This window comes from Lepeophtheirus salmonis, chromosome 9 (genome assembly GCF_016086655.4).
Source record: "Lepeophtheirus salmonis chromosome 9, UVic_Lsal_1.4, whole genome shotgun sequence".
NCBI lineage: Eukaryota > Metazoa > Arthropoda > Copepoda > Siphonostomatoida > Caligidae > Lepeophtheirus > Lepeophtheirus salmonis.
The window spans coordinates 22,187,313-22,198,463 of NC_052139.2; positions in this window are offsets into that span (position 1 = coordinate 22,187,313).

The window sequence follows — 11,151 nt, forward strand, 5'->3', positions numbered from 1 at the left end:
TATTTAATGGCACGTCAACAATTTCTATAGATGGAGTAATTAAGTCAACAGTAGATCAAAATATAAACCTCTGGAAGAGATTAAATATACAAAAAAGAATATACCTATACAATACTCATGTTATTCCTGCAGTAAAACTTATAAAGCTACAAAAAAAGTCCTCTAGTTTCAGAAAAAGTGATTATGGAGGAAGAGGTATCATGGTCATAAAAAGACCAAAATCTCATCAATTATCCTTCCGATAATATACTGTAAAATTTTTGTGGACATGTCGGAGAATCCCTCCCTGGAATGGAGAAGGGAAATTACTAAAGCCAGAATGTATGAAATGCTTATGATGGGAAACAATCTTACCAACGATGTAACCACTGCACTGTCTCAAGTATGGGGTGCAGCTCAACAAGTTATCTGGACTAATGATCTTGTCTTTAATGACAACTCAACAGTAGATATTGTTCGGAAAAATCTGAATAATAAGTTTTTCTGTCGGAAATTAAAGGATCCATCTTTTTGGAAGAACATGCTATTAGCAACGGAATTTTGGTAGACACGATATTCACTCCTCAGATCTATTCAATGACGGGAGATTCAACATTCTTCTTGAGAGGACTTCAGGTCTCTATATTATGCCATGCCCCCTTGGCATTCGAAAATGGCAATGCCTAAGTTTGAAGGTGAGACGGATATGATCTACATGGAAGACGATTAACCATTCTAAAATAATTTGTAAAATTAAATATAAAAGGCTTGATGGTTGGAGATGAACATTTTCAGAAAGTGATTGTGCTGTTTGGACTTTCACGAAGGAAAAAAAGGAGCTTCCCCCAAAACCAAAGCAATTGGCTTTTGCTCTGCTAAACTCAAAAGCCCTGATTGTGGGCAGGCTGTCGTCATATGAACCGATTCTTATGGAAGAAGTGAGGGTATAATTTTGGCTGTATCTGCTGTATATGTGGCCTTATCACTGAAAATTCCAAACATAGGAACGGATACATGGTCGACAGCATCAGAAGTGATCAAGTTTATTCCATCTATGGGATCCAACAAAGAAAGAGTTTTTAACAGGATAATCAAGAATTTTTGGAAAAACTTGTCATATTTTATCGTTTTAATTTTATGTATTGCACATAATTGGAATATTTTAGTTCGTTATAGTAAATTTGTTCTGCGTCTATTTTTATAGTAGATATGATTCAATATGAAGGAACCGAATAAAAAAAAATGGAATTGATATAAATATGATATGGATGAGTGATTTCTGCGTTATATACATCCAGAAAACTGAAGAACTCTTATTAATGGAATAGTTTTCTTAGAGTAGGAGACGAATCAGAGTTGACTTTCAATAATTTCAAAGAAGGACCTGTGGGTGTAGGATGATAACTCTCCCAGCTCCTCACTGGGTATCTCAGTCAATTATTCTGTTGTTTTATGGAACTTCTTAGTTCTTATATGTAGAAATATACGATGATTACATGAAAGATCTGAATGAATTTATGTAACGGGACAATTATTAACGAGATCAGAAGTCACTAGTCACCTTTATATGAAGAGGTGCCTGCACCATGAACGATCTTGGCATTAAAGGAGATGAGATCTACCGATTGAAATACTTGTTCATTGGATCTTACCTTAAGAGTGGAGATCCTTTGACCATACCATTACATTGAAGAGAGTTATATCATCCACCAACTTGATAAATTCTCAATTCACGTTGTTATATTAATATCATTGTTGTAATTTTTGAGTGAATGCAACATATGTGACATCCCTTAGCTCGGCTAATCAGAATGCAGACGCTAACCGACACACCTATCTTATCTACTACCTTGGTAGTAACCAACTCCAATGTAGGTGGAGGGAAGGTAATTTAAAAAATGGTGTCACATATTGATGACACCGAAATCACAGCCATGGAAGGTAACATTATTATTGTTTTCAAAAAAATGGGAGGGTCAATGGTCCTCTCTCCCTGGTTACGCTCCGTAACTGTGCATATTTAAAAATGAGAACCTATGGGGAACAACTATTAAAAATTATAATAAAATATATTTTCAAAATAGAGAGGAAGGATTAATAAAAGTATTCATATTTTTAATTTACCAACATATACATATATATTAAATTAACGCTCACCTCAATTAAGCCAATATTGGCATGCTTAATTTAAAGTTATAATGCATTTGCGTATTTCTAATCAATGGTAGAGTGGCTCGACTCTTAGAAAGGAGTTCATCTGTAAGTTTTAGCGCATCCACACTAAAGATTAACAAAAGTTTATTTTAAAATATTTAGTAATTTTTGGATCTAAAAATTTATTTTTAGATTATAAATTTTAAATTAAATCCTTTGATTAGGGTAGATTATGGTCCTCTTCATAATATTTTTGAAGTCCATAGGCAACTGATTAAAAAAATATATAATGGTGTTTTTCTAATCTTCTACTTTTTTTTTTAATTTGGTACTCCTCATGATCATGCCTTATCTGAGGCACAAGATACCTTGAAGAATTTAATGAGCGGAAGTAGTTGAAGAATAAAAATTACAGAATTTGAGTACGCTAGTTAGAAATTAAAATAAGTAAAAGGTATTAATGATTCTGTTTTCTAAAGGAAAATGACTCATTAATAATAATAACTAGTGTTGTGTTCATAATAACTAGTGTTGTGTCAAATAAGAACGTTTTAGCGCATCCACACTAAAGATTAACAAAAGTTTATTTTAAATATTTAGTAATTTTTGCATTTGCGTATTTCTAAAATTTATTTTTAGATTAGATTAGGTAGATTATGGTCCTCTTCATAATATTTTTTGAAGTCCATAGGCAACTGATTAAAAAAATATATAATGGTGTTTTTCTAATCTTCTACTTTTTTTTTTTTGGTACTCCTTGATCATGCCTTTATCTGAGGCACAAGATACCTTTTTAATGAGCGGAAGTTATTGAAGAATAAAAAGATGTCACCTTGACAGAATTTAATGTACGCTAGTAGAAATTAAAATAAAAATTACGGAATTTGATTTAAATTGTACATAGTTAATCTGTTTTCTATTAAAAAATAAAAAAAAAAGTGTTTTCTAAAGGAAAATGACTCATTAATAATAATAACTAGTGTATTAATGATTCTGTTTTCTAAAGGAAAATGACTCATTAATAATAATAACTAGTGTTGTGTCATCCTTAATAAGAACGTAACAGTCTAGTGCTCGTCCGAGTCCTTAATAAGAAGTAAGGGTGTCCCCACAGAAGGTGAACTGGAGGTGTTGTAGCCTTGCACCAAATTAATAGATTTCGTTTACATAAATTATAATAATTTTTGTAGCGGACTCCAACTCCTGAGCCCTGGTTTCTACCCAGTGGCACCTTGAACGTTGTACCAGCTCTGGTTTAAGAGGGGCATCTGCTGCAAGTATCATAGACACCTTGCAAAACATGTTCTCACAAATTAGAAAAGGGAGAATGTATGTTTATTCAGTTCCAAAAAAAAAAACCAACTTTCTTTTTACCAATAAAAAAGAGTTCTGCAGATTTATCTTTCGACACAGGCTCTGCAATTAGTAAAATCGGATCTATGCTGAACTAGCCTTCTTATTTTTTGTCTGTCTAGGACACTAGTTCCAATCATAGTGAAATTTATAATACTATACATCTCTAGTTCATAATGAAACCAAAAGTGAAAGCGATCCTTTGCTGTGCAAATACAGGAAATTTCTTCAGAAGAATCAACTAATATATAACTAAAAGCTGGAAATTTTGATATGTCATGTGGTGAATAATTAATTAAGGTCTAAACTTTACTCTAATTTCATTGTAAATATACAAGTTAAAACTTAAAATGTATTAAACTTACAACATATATGTATATACATATACTTAATTTATATGACTACAAATATATAAAATTTGCAAAAAGACAAGTTTATTAAATTTTATGGCCAGTACAGCCTATAAAAATACCAATAAACATTTTGTTTTCAGACAAAACTAGCCAAGATAAAACTTGTCTTATGTTTCTTAGAAATGTATAAGTATGTAGTTTTGAAGAAAGTGGCAAAGACGAAGACAATTACTTTTAAGTACTCTGTAAAGTATTATGTAGTTTACAGTTACAAGATATGAGCATGTATTGAGGACAAGGCATTTGCCCAGCCAGTACCAAATTTGACACTCCTCAAGGAATGAAAAGCTAATGAATGAACCAAGCATTGTCAGGCCATATTACTAAAGTGTTCTCGTCAGTTTCAGGCCATGAGAGTTTGAAGAGTAAAAAAATCAAGTGTCTAATAATAAATATTTCAGAGATAAGCTAAAAAATGTTTCTTTAATATGAAATATGTCATAATTAAATTCACATGTGTTAAGGATCTTTTGTTTATTGTTATCATTTCATCTCTGATGTATACAATACTTATTAATGAAATTTTTGTCATATGATTTCATTTGATACTTTTTTCTTCGGGTTACTATCGGGTTTCCTTTGCCATTGGTTGTTGTGTTTTAAAGAAGGATATTTGCTTGAATTTAGAAAAAATAATATCCCATAAGATATTTATAGTTTTGATTACTCCATTTATTGAGGGTGCTATTTCATATTAATTAATTTATATACTTCCCTCAACAATGGCGCAAGCTGAATAGGATTATTTTTGTCCGCTTTAGATTTACCATATATATAAAAATAAATATATATTTTGATAATTTGTTTTTTTTTAGAAAATATAGTTTGGATCATGTTATCTTTTAGAAAAGATATTAAGCCAAAGTAAATAGCTAGGAAAATAATAAAACTCATTAAAAAACTTAATGAAAAGTACATTATTAATATCCCATTAAATAATCAATGTGTCACAATTATAATTATATTATTCCTAAAACGTGAAAAGAGGTGGGTGGATCCATGTGCTCCTTACGACGACAAATATTTTAAGGGGTACCAAATTGTATATAAATATTAATGGACAAACAATAGGTTTTTTCTTTAAACAAAGAAAAAAAAATCAATTTATGATCTTAAAAGAAACTTCATATAGACAAAAAAATTATGAAAAAATTATCTGATTAAAAAAAGTACTTTGGGGCCGGAGACACCATTGCTTAAACCGTACCTAACCGAAAGAAAATTTAAAATATCTTTGACAAACACGTATTTAAAAAAATTGACTATAATTTTCACATAACTACATGATAAATATGTCATTTTAATACACAGATTAAAATGCCATGATGGAATAAGATATCTAAATGCATATAGATGATAATAAGAATGTTAGTTTGGAATAAGACGGCCAAACTCCCAAATTGTACACACCACATAATACATTAATATGCATAGAGAAAATTTCATCTGCTATTTCTGTAAATATCTTCATATCATTGAGAAGGCCAACAATTTGATCCATATAAAGGGTGATTTTTTAAGAGTTGTTTTTTTAAGAATCGAATAAAACACTTAAATTTGCAGCATAGAATCAAAAATTTTATTGAAATCAATAAATTAGCCTTTGCCATTTACGTTTTAAAGATAACTTCATTTAAATGTTGTCCGCGGCTCCGTTTCAAATGGTCCAAAATTTTCCATGTGGTTGAGTAACACAAGCCCAATTGCTGAGAACGGCGACGAATTGACATTTCACGATTCTCATTAACACTGGATGCTACGGCTGCAATATTCTCTTCAGTACGCACTGTACGCATGCGAGTCGATGGTTTAATGTCCAGCAAAGTAAATTTCGTGCGAAATTTGGTGATAACAGCACGAATTGTCGATTCACAAGGTCGATTATGACGACCATAATATGGTCGTAACAAACGATGCACATTTTTCACAGAGCACGAATTTTGATAATAAATTTCAACAATTTGCAATCGTTGCTCATTTGTAAGTCTTTCCATGATGAAATGGCAGAGTATACTGAAAACTTTCCACTTTAACAGCTGACGTAAGGACGCCATTATCAAGCAGTGCTGCCAACTGAAAAACTTAACTCTTAAAAAATCACCCTTTATAAGGTCAAATATATGTATTCTTCCATTGTTTGGGCTCAATTGGAGTAGATATTTCTTCAACTTCTCACACTATTATCATAATGAATGACTATGAAGAATGTTCAACACAATCTAAGGGAAGTACATCTTTATATTGATTTACTGAGATACTTTGTAAATTGTATCATTATTCCTCAATTTATCTAAACAAATTAGAAATAAAGGCTTCAAGGTTGAAATAAATCTATCTATCAAACATATTTTTTGATGTAGAAAGGAAAATGTCAATAGCCCTTTCTTTATCTACATTTTGACATCTATTTTTATTTAAAAAAAAGTCAATTTAAACTTTAAAATAATAAGGATATCTTATGACAACTGTACAATATACATATATACCATCTGAGATGCTACATGTGTAGACTCGCATTCCTGTATTTGTCGAAAGGATAGAAAGCTGCTTCTACTGTTTGTACCTGTGTACCCATATTCATAACATCATATGCACAATAAACATGTTTCTGTTTTGTGGAGGTGCTTAAAGTAGGGGAATTGTATTTGGGGTTTACTTTTTTTGTATACATATTGTCCTTCGTACTACAATCATTCATTATTCATGAACTTTTTAAATAAATATAATATATATATATTTCTTGAAATACTCCATTCTTTAGTTGAAAAAGAGATCCTCAATTTCCCTCTCTCTCTGTATCTACCTATTTTAAATTCTTTCTTCAGGTTTTGACTACATACTTTTGAACATATACTGAATACAAATGATGGTGAACAAATATGGATTTATATAAATAGAAGTATTAACCCAAATAGATAGGTGATTTTAAGCATCCAAGCATTTAATAAAACTTACTTCAATTTGACCCCTACAGGACAAATCAAGACATGGATAAAGTTCTATAAATTATGATCAAAAGGCGTGTTAGACTGAAGACAGTTTTTATTTTCCAAAGCTGTTATAATTATTATCTAATACTTAATAGAGGACATCTAAATATGTCGTACAAATGGTCAGAAAATACGGAGAGTTGCACTACAGATTTGTTGAGGAGTTATTGAACTCGGATTAGAATTGAGGATCGACATAAGAGTAATTTCTACCTATATCATTGCTAGATACTGAGTGGGGGCTTGTATTTATTCATTTCCTCTCATAGCTGATTGTAGCTGATCTAACAACACCTCATGACAGCTCTTCCGCTCTTCTCCCAAACATTATTCAAAGTGTCAGGGTTGCCAATTTATTTTTCGGTTCCTTTTATTTTTACATACCGAAGGGTCATATTTTATTCAGCTCTACAAATAGTTTATTATTTGTAGAACTACAGAGCTTTTGATTAATTTTGAACTATTGAATAAACACAATCAATTTATTTAAGTATTTTAAATTAATTTATAAAGGAAATCATGGATATAACTTTTTTGTGGAATTTGAATTTCTTGACAAGACATTATTGTACAATTATCGACAAATTGTTTAGTTCTCTAGTGAAGGATAATGTTTTCCTATCTTTGACTTTGACCTGCAGACAACGTTATTTTGTTTATGACAGTAATACCTAAATATATCTAGATATGAAACAATAAATCTCTGCATTAAGAAACAAAATTCCTAGCTGGAAATAATTTCAAAAATTGATTTATCTTTACCTTGTTTGTGTTCAACTTTTTCTTTTAACAGTATATAATGATAATTTTTTCAATCTTTTTATTATTGTAGCTTTTATCAATGCAATAATGGCCTAACTCACAAATACAATATTTATTATTTAAAATAAAAATTTTGATTTTAGAGAAGAAACATATTTATTTTGGATCCCTTATTTAATTTATACATGTCAAGAAAGGATTTTTCAAATTCTAAAGCAACGATATGCAAATATTTCATATTTGCATATCTATCCATGATAATCTTCAGGAAATTAAGCAATATAGTTGTTTTATAAGCTTTAAAATAAATTCTTATTTACTTTGAAAAAAAAAAAAAAAAAAAAAACAACTATCAGAATACACAAATTTTTGCAAATCTCTTAGCGCAAAAGATATAACCTCAAAAGAATTTTGCTTAAAATGTAATTATTACGGATTGTTTTACCTACATATAATAAATTAATCAAAACTTTGGCAAGAATATATACTAGCAACCGTAATTTGCAATAAGTTAAAAATAAATCATCATATCTAAGGGCCTAACTTTAACTTACTTGAAAGCAGAGTCAAATCCCCTCCAAAAACCATCTTTGTTCTCTGCAGTTGATATTAGTGTACATACAGAGCTCCTCACTAATTTTGGGTAAGCAGGAAATATTCACATCTTTTATAAGCAATGAACAGTTGTAACAATTGAAAAACAAACAAAAAATAAGTTGCAGACAACGAACAGAACAAATTAACAGAGTGACTAATTTTCACAAATGCTATCACATTACTAACTAACTAACAATATCTTGGTGGTGCATTGTTTTGAGGTTTTTTTTTCAGACATGAAAAGGAGAAAAGTACATTTATAGGAGCAGGGAAAGTCACTTAATATTTTGTTGTACATAGATAGGGGCTGAGTGTGGATCTCTTGAAGGATCTTTTCCTTCCATTTAACGATATTTACCCTGCTGAGGTGGTGAAAAGAAGTGTCATCATGCGGTAAATATGCTACAAAGCTCCTAACAATGGGAGATCCCCAACCAATGTCCTTTATCCGACAAGTACGTAGACCCTACTCCATTCGGCATGTAGGCTCTGGATTTTCATTCATGCCACTAATTCCCCAAACAATGACATCGGCAGGGGGAAGGCATTGAATTTTTTTGTGGCCCAAGTTGTGTTGAAGTTAATGGTTGTTGTCAAACATGAAATTAATCTGTCAAAAAGTGAATTTATGTTTTCAATTTTTAAAGTTTAACATTAATTTTTTTTTCTCTGTTCTAATAAGAAATGTGATTCTGCGGAAAAATAGGTGTGAAATTTAAAAATAAAGTCTCGAATAAAAATTAATATAAAATGATTTTATCAAAATGATGTATAATTCGTTTCTTTTCAATGAAAAATAATCTTATTAATTTTGTTTTACTTTGTTCATGTCAAATTTTACTCTTTATTTTTATAAAAAAGTCAAAGTTTGATTAAAATTTTGTATTAAAAAATAGTTGTTGAAAAATTATTATGTGTTTACTATAATCAAATAGCCACTTTAAAATATTAGAAAACAAAAACTCTAATGAAAAATCCAAATCACAGTTCTGTTGTTAGTTTTTCTTTTTTGCTAAAGTTCTTACTCATTTCCCATTTCTGTCTGTGATCCTTCGATATGAAACTGTACATAAGTATGTTTCTTTCTTTTATTTATGGGTAATCATTTTAAGTTTTTATCAAATGATGGATTAAAACTTTATTTGGTAAAATGAAACCATACAATTTGAATTTTCTTTTATGGTGATCATTAGTTTTCTCTGTTATTAAAAAAACTCAAAAAAACTCATTCTATTAATCAAATACATATATATGTATTGCAATACGATTAACAGATAAAATTACATTCGAATAAGATGTAATTATACAAGAACTTATTTTTCTATTTAGTATATAGTTAGTACATGTATGTCAGATGTATTAATGTATTATACGTGTATTTTACATATTTGTAGGAATAATGTATGTAACAAAAAGGCTAGCCTTGAAGTCCAAATATGAAAGGAACCTTCCAGGAATAAAAACACAATGCTCATTATTAGTTTTTCAAGAAATATCTTGATACCTGTTTGTTGGATTTTCAATAGATTTATGTGTACTCAGTGTAAGGCTATTTTCTATATAATGAGTATGTAAATAACCAAAGGTACTTTTGGACATTCCCCTCTAGAAAGAAAAAGTGATTGACACACATTCTGCAGATGCTTCCCTTTAATAAAGAGCCTCATCCTGTCATCTTTTTCACCCATTCAAGAAAAATGTCCAAAAATTTCGAGAGAATATTTGGAAATTGTTGCCATTCATACGAAATGTAACTTCTTCCAGACAAAACCACTTAGAGCATGGGCCTCTTTTTCAACAGGATTCTTGAACTCCTATTTTACAATTGCATCCCATTTTTCAAAAGTAACAAAGAATCTCGTTCTCTTCCTCATCCACACAACAAAGTGCCAGGTCATGAAGCAAAGGTCGAATGTCGACATAGGAGGTGGAAAAAATGTTGTCGGATGATTTATATCGTTTGGAAAATTAATAATTATGGTGTGTAATTGTATAGTTATAATAATGTATAGATAATAAAGTTATTAAGAATATTACAAGAGATAATTTTGTTTGTCGTCAAGTAAAGCTGGATCCGATTAACTCATTTTATGTTAATGACAATTCCGTTTTAATATATAAAACAAATATTGGAGGCTATAAATATGACCAATTATATTTATAGGGGCATAACGGGGCCCATTAGGGTCACATTAATTATTAGAAGCCTTTAAACTATAGCTAATAGTCTTGTTTATCTCATCCTATCCCTAAAAATTTGAACATAACTCCCATAATGTGTTTTTAAACCCTTCGGCTGTGAATATTTATTAATTAAATAAATAAAAAGTGAAATTTCTCATAAGTTGATTTTTACTCAAGCGTCATTTCTAGTTGACTCACCACATATTTTTATTTCTTTTGAGTATAATGATAATTCCTTTTCATGAAAACGAAAAGGAAAACAAGGTATTGTGAAGAACAATTAATATTATCCATAGAATCCAAATTTCAACATGTATGTCTCACTTACAAACAGAAAAAGGGAGAACGTATATTAAATATGAATTATAAAAGGGAGTTAGGAAAACGAGGAGCGAGTTACTCTTAGAATGTATCTTCAAACATCATTATATTTATGATTGAAGAAGGAACATGGCAAGTGTGTAATGCCAATAAATAAATCCCAGGGTCAAACATTTGCAAAATTGCTTTATATTTCCCAAAATCAGTATTTTCACATGGTCAATTAATTATATCTCGCATTTTCAAGAGTATTAAAAGAAAGTGCAGGCTTGATTACCCCAAAAAATGTTGTAATCAAGGAGGAAATACAATATGAATTTACCTACTATATAAATTATAGTTCATAGCCAATGGTTTAGCTCAAAATTTTAATATAAATAAGCTATTTTTCATTGGCT